Source organism: Colobus angolensis, unplaced genomic scaffold (assembly GCF_000951035.1).
Source record: "Colobus angolensis palliatus isolate OR3802 unplaced genomic scaffold, Cang.pa_1.0 Scaffold124, whole genome shotgun sequence".
Taxonomy (NCBI): Eukaryota; Metazoa; Chordata; class Mammalia; order Primates; family Cercopithecidae; genus Colobus; species Colobus angolensis.
Genome location: NW_012113586.1, coordinates 4,914,117 through 4,921,150, shown reverse-complemented (window position 1 = coordinate 4,921,150; position 7,034 = coordinate 4,914,117). Strand labels below are relative to the sequence as shown.

The 7,034-nt window shown below is 40.6% G+C and overlaps 1 pseudogene; it reads right to left on the bottom strand.

The window, feature by feature from the left end:
- Positions 1 to 5,388: 5,388 nt before the first annotated feature.
- Positions 5,389 to 6,277, bottom strand: LOC105505305 (annotated as a pseudogene).
- Between the last annotated feature and the right edge of the window lie 757 nt (positions 6,278 to 7,034).

Genomic DNA, 7,034 nt, shown 5'->3' with positions numbered 1-7,034 from the left:
AAAAAAAAAAAAAAAAAAAAAACTGCAGAGGAAGAATTATTAAATCATAGAAAACACTTAGCCCTCCCTGAATTAAGTTTGAATAGGTGAAATATTGTTAACATAAATATTTCAAAAACAATATGCTTTATGTGAAGGCCCTGGAGATTTTTCAGTGTGTTCACTATGTTTTTATCCTCAAGGAAAAATGTTGATCAAATGTATATAAAATAGTTATAGGCCAGGAATGGGACTCACACCTGTAATCCCAGCACTTTGGGAGGCCAAGACAAGAGGATTGCTTGAGTCCAGGAACTGAAGAACAGCCTGGGGAATATGGTGAGGCACCATCTCTACAAAAAAATAATAATTAGCCAAGCATGGTGGCTCATGCCTGTTTACCCAGCTACTCAGGAGACTGAGGTGGGAAGATTGCTTGAGTACAGGAGGTTGAGACCACAGTGAGCTGGGATTATGCCACTCCACTTCAACCTGGGCGACAGAGTGAGACCCTGTCTCAAAAAATTTTTTAAAAGTTCTGTATTGTAACCCAATGGGGAATTTTACTTTCCTTTCTTATGATATAATTGGCCTCATCCTTCTAGTGTTTCTTATCTACAAATAATTTTTGTTTTACTCTGATTCTTGCCAAACAGCTAAAAGGCTTTTAGAAGCTATGTTTTCAACTAAGGAAAGTTTCAGAGCCCCATGGAAAGGTTTGCATCAATAATTTTCAACTATTGATATTTGATATGGTTTGGCTCTGTCCCCACCCAAATCTCATCTTGTAGCTCCCATAATTCTCACCTGTTGTGGGAGGGACCCAGTGAGAGGTAATTGAATCATAGGGGTGGGACTTTCCTATGGTGTTCTTATGATAGTGAATAAGTCTCACGAGACCTGATAGTTTTAAAAACAGGAGTTTCTGTACACAAGCTCTCTCTCTTTGCCTGCCACCATCCATGTGAGATTTGAGTTGCTCCTCCTTGCCTTCCTCAATGATTGTGAGGCCTCCCCAGCCATGTGGAACTGTAAGTACATTAAACCTCCTTCTTTTCCCAGTCTTGGATATGCCTTTATCAGCAGCATGAAAACAAACTAATATAGTAAATTGGTACCAGGAGTGGGGTGGTGCTGAAAAGATTTCCAAAAATGTGGAAGTGACTTTGGAACTGGGTAACAGGCAGAGGTTGGAACAGTTTGGAGGAAGAGAGAAAAATGTGGAAAGTTTGGAACTTCCTAGAGACTCATTGAATGACTTTGACAAAAATGCTAATGGTGATATGAACAATATGGTCCAGGCTGGCGAGGTCTCAGATGGAGATGAGGAACCTGTTGGGAACTGGAGTAAAGGTGACTGTTGCTATGTTTTAGCAAAGAGACTGGTGGCATTTTGCCCCTGCCCAAGAGATTTGTGAAACTTTGAACTTGAGAGAGATGATTTCGGGTATCTGGCAGAAGAAATTTCTAAGCAGCAAAGCATTCAAGAAGTGACTTTGGGTGTTGTTAAAAACATCCAGTTTTATAAGGGAAGCAGAGCATTAAAGTTTGGAAAGTTCATAGCCTGACGATGCAATAGAAAATAAAAACCCATTTTTTGAAGAGAAATTCAAGCCTGCTGCATAAATTTGCATAAGCAACGAGTTAATTAATGAATGTTAATCCCCAAGCAATGGGGAAAATGTCTCCAGGCATGTCAGAGGTCTTCACAGCAGCCCCTCCCATCACAGGCTTGGAAGCCTAGGAGAAAAAGATGGCTTCCCAGGCCAGGCCCAGGGTCCCTCTGTTGTGTGCAGTCTAGGGACTTGGTGATCTGCATTGCAGCCACTCCAGCTGTGACTAAAAGGGGCCCTGGTACAGCTCGGGCTGTTGCTTCAGAGGGTGGGAGCCCCAAGCCATGGCAGCTTCCATGTGGTGTTGAGCCTGCGAGGGCAAAGAAGTCAATAATTGAGGTTTGGGAACCTCCACCAAGATTTCAGAGGATGTATGGAAATGCCTGGATGCCCAGGCAAAAGCTTGTTGCAGTGGTTGGGCCCTCATGGAGAACCTTTGCTAGAGCAGTATGGGAGGGAAATGTGGGGTCAGAGCCCTCAAGCAGAGTCGCTACTGAGGCACCACCTAGTGGAGTTGCGAGAAGTGGGCCACCGTCCCCCAGACCCCAGAATGGTAGATCCAATGACAGTTTGCACTGTGCACCTGGAAAAGCTGCAAACACTCAATGCCAACCCATGAAAGCAGCCAGGAGGAGGGCTATAACCTGCAAAGTCACGTGGTCGAAGTTGCCCAAGACCATGCAAGACCACCTCTTACATCAGTGTAGCCTGGATGTGAGACATGGAGTCAAAGGCGCTTCAAAATTTGACTGCCAGGTTGGTTTTTGGACTTGCATGGGGCCTGTAGCCCCTTTGTTTTGACTAATTCCTCTCATTTGGAATGGCTGTATTTACCCAATGCCTGTACCCCACACTGTATCTAGGAAGTAACTAACTTGCTTTTGATTTTACAGGTTCATAGGTGGAAGGCACTTGCGTTGTCTCAGAAGAGACTTTGGACTGTGGACTTGTGAGTTAATGCTGGAATGTGTTAAGACTTCGGGGCACTGATGAGAAGGCACGATTGGTTTTGAAATGTGAGGACATGAGATTTGGGAGGGGCTGAGGCAGAATGATATGGTTTGATTCTGTGTCCCCACCAAAATCTCATCTTGTAGCTCCCATAATTCCCACGTGTTATGAGGGGGCCTGGTAGGAGATAACTGAATCATAGGGTGGGCACTTTCCTATGCTGTTCTCATAATACTGAATAAGTCTCACAAGATCTGATGGTTTAAAAAATGGGAGTTTCTGTGCACAAACTCTCTTCTCTTATCTGCCACCATATGAGATGTGCCTTTCACCTTCTGCCATGATTGCGAGGCCTCCTCAGCCACATGGATGGTACTGTGAGTCCATTAAACCTCTTTCTTCTTTAAATTGACCAGTCTTGGGTATGTCTTTAAAAGCAGTATGAAAACAGAGTAATACAATATTTCAAAGAATAGATTCTTGAATACGTAATTCCAAGATTACACTGCTTAGAGAACCTCAGACTCTACCAGTGGGCTAAGCAGAATTTCCATGGCTAGTTTTACTCAGGAAGCAAACAGCTTTATGAAGGCAAACTACTACTAATGGAAAACCCAGTAGCAAAGAGTTAATGACATTATTACATTAAGTCTCCCTTTCTCCAGGTTTTTTATCTTTACTGAATTTTTTTTTTGTTTTTGGCCCAAACTTTTTGATCAAAAAGTTATTCTCCACTGGTAGCAGCAATAATTGAGAATTTGGTTTTATGCACTCACAATTTGAATTATTTTTCTAGATAGATGACCGACATCTATTCTCTTTTGAGAGAGGTGACAATCCCATTTGACATCCTTTTCCTTTATTTGTCCACTTTTATCTGAAATCAACTAAGTATTCGGTGCACACTGAGAAGAAAAAGAGATTTTTTTATATCTGTAATTGTGACATTTTTGTTTTTGTGTCTATTTTTTATTTATCTAGAAAGCATTTATTAACACTTAATTTTCTTTCTGTATTCTGGAAAATAAACATAATACACAAAATGCAACAAAATGCCCTCTTCCCATTTCAAATAAATATAATTTGCTCTTGCAAAAAGAGGTAATAATCTGTGTAATTCACCACAATATACGTGTTAGTCTGTTTTCACACTGCTATTAAAAATATACCTGAGACTGGGTAAAGCATGAATAAAAGAGGTTTAATTGACTCACAGTTTCACAGACTTAACAGGAAGCATGGCTGGGAGGCCTCAGAAAACTTACAATCATGGCAGCAGGAGAAGGGGAAGCAAGCATATCTTACCATGGCAGAGCAGGAGAGATAGAGTGCGTGAGGGTGTAAGTGCCACATACTTAAAAAAAAATCAGATGTTGTGAGAATTCACTCACTATCACGAGAACAAAAGGGACGTCCACCCCCATGATGCAATCACCTCCCAGCAGGCTCTTCCTCCAACACGTGGGGATTACAACTTGACATGAGATCTGGGTGGGGGCATAGAGCCAACCCATATCAACATACTAGCAGGGAAATAAGGATAATCTCTAGTTAAATGGTCACTTATTTTAATGACTCTCACAAGCATTTTTTTCTGGAGAAAAAGAACACCATTGTCTGTGGGATTATATTGACTTGGAGACTGTTGCTTCTTGTTTGGAGAAGGCAAATATAAACTCTTTTAAAAAGCATTTAGTGTCCACCAGGCACAGTGGTTCATACCTGTAATCCCAGCTCTTTGGGAAGCCAAGATGGGAGGATCACTTGCGGCCAGGAGTTTGAGATTATAGTGAGCTCTGATTTTTATGCCACTGCACTCTACCTGAGTGACAGAGGGAGACACTGTCTTTAAAAATATGTAATACATTTAAAATGCATGTGTGTGTTTAGTGTCAAAAAGAATCTTAGTTTGGGAGAAAAATAGCATCCAGGTATTTGCTAAATCAACTAAATTGTGTGGTAACTTTCATGTTAATACTTCCTAGAGAACAGACCACATTCTGAATAATGATTCCTGTGTATCACACTGGTAATTTTCAAAATTAGTGGTTAAGTATTTGAATTCACAGTTATGCATGTACTATTATATAAACCCCAAACAGAATTTTAAAGCTCCATTGACAGAAAAGGCTAAAAATAATGGTGCTATACAGGAAAAATTTATCTTTTTTACAATTGTTATTATTAACATTATAAGAACTGAAATATATTGAACTATAAAGACTTCACACAAGCTTATAAATGCATATGTCCCTGATCACTTTAAGACAACGTATTAGTTTGCTCTTACAAGTGGTAACAATATTTTAGTAACCAGCAAAAATCACATGTAAGTATTCACATTCACCAATCTTAAAAGTTTTCTTTTGTGTAATCTATTCACACTCAAAAGCATATATCACCAAGTAATAAAAGTCATTATTACTGTTTGCCTTCTTATGTTAGCAGTTGATTGGTACTTTATATACTACCTGGTAGAAGTAAATCAACATTTACTGTAGTTCCAGTCCCACCATATGTGGCTTATTTACATGAATGCAGAAATGCTGATCAAACCATGCTACCTCAAAACATAACTGTGTTCCATGAAAAATCTTACACAGGCTATAAAGTGTGTATTACATCTGCCCTAAGCATTATAAAGGGCATCAATTAGTGTCCAGCTGGTGACATAACATAATAACTTTTTTCTTCATTTATAAGGGTAGAAAATTATATGCCCAGGCATTCTTTTATAGCAACATGTTTATTTCTACAAATTTCTGAAACAGTTAAGTGTGTACTCAAAAAATTCACAAGTCCAATAAAACAAGTTTGTGGTTTCCTTCTTTGGCATTCTTAGTGTTTACTCCATTTCAAAGGGTGTATTAAAGTTGTTTGCCAAGGATATATGTTCAAAGATCCTTGACAGGCTTGGTTTCGACAGTTTTACTGAGTGACATGGGTTGCTGAGAGGAGCTTCAGGAATATCATTTGGTCTGTCTCAGGCTCCCTTCTCTCATAATACAGAGCCCAGAGTGAAGTTGTGGTGAGAATCATGGCCAGGTTTGTGTCACTTTAATGGAAATTCCCAGAAACCTTAGCACCTGTGATTGTTTGGTTCCTTTCAAAAGGAAACATTTTTCTTCCCACAATCCTCTTAATAAAGGTCACTGAGGTCTTCCTGGTGGGTTTGTTTGGAACATCCTGGGAATTCTCTAGCATAGCAGGATTCTGGGGGCTAGTCCATCTCTGTCATTTCCAACTAGTCATTGAAACATACCACTCCACAACACTTAAACTCCCACAGAAAACCTCCCAACCATGAGTAAGCCACTGGTATCCAGGTAAGTCATATTTGCCATTCTGACTTTTAAAGTGACTACATCTAACCACTGTACTGGAATCATACACTTCTGTTCATATGTCCAAATGCCACTAGCCAGATCTGCACAAAAAATGACAAGTAAACTTCCAAAGTACCACACAAGCAGCACAGGGGTTTTTTCTCTGTTCCACAATATCCTGACATCCCCACAATAATAAGGAAAATAGCAAATAGCAATCATGACCAGATGAGTCATAGGAAAGTAGGTCAAGATGACCTCTCCTCCACCTTGTTTCTGCAGTTAAAGTCAGAACATTATTAGGTAGTCCCTCATCTAAGCAAAAACTGCCAACCTGCTGATAAACATTAACCAAAAAAGCAAATTGAGGGCAGAGAGCAGGCAGTGCATGGCATCTTCTCTGGCCATTATGAGCCCCAGGAGAGAGAAGCCCCCCTTGTCTCACCAGATTATATCCTCATTGTCAAAACAGCAGCAATCATCAGTCCTGGGTTTCATGCCCTACTTCAATCAGACAGTTGGGGTGCATGGCAGAGGCTTATGTGGGCAGGGAGGCTTCTCCTGGATTTCTGTTTATTCTTGAAGGTATAAGTGCTCTGTGTGTCTTTATATGTTTAATTCAGAAAGGCCTTTATCTGTTGTTGTAAGGGTGTGCAATGATTTTCTATCTTTGGAAGGCTCAAGGTCTCCATGAGTTTGCAGTCAAGTCACTGGCCAGGGCTGCAGTCTCATATGAAATCTCAACTGGGGAAGAATCCACTATCAAACTCACTCATGTGATTGTCAGATTGACTCAGTTCATCATGGACTATTAGGCAGTGGTCTTCAGTTTCTCACTGGCTGTTGGCCAAAAGCCTCTCTCACTTTCTTGCTACATGAGCCTCTCCATAGGGCAGGTCACAACATGGCAGAAGGCTTCCCTCAGAATGCATGAGCCAGGGAGTGAGAGAGAGCACCCAAGAAGGAAGTCATAGTCTTTTTGAACATAATATCAGAAGTGACACCCCACCACTTCTGCCATACATGATTCATTAGAAGCAAGTCAATATATGAGCTCACACTCAAGAAGAGAACATTACACAAAGGTGTGAATACCAGCAGTCAGGATCACTGTTGATCATTAGAGGCTGCCTACCCCAGACCTCAAAGAGCATTTATATATGTG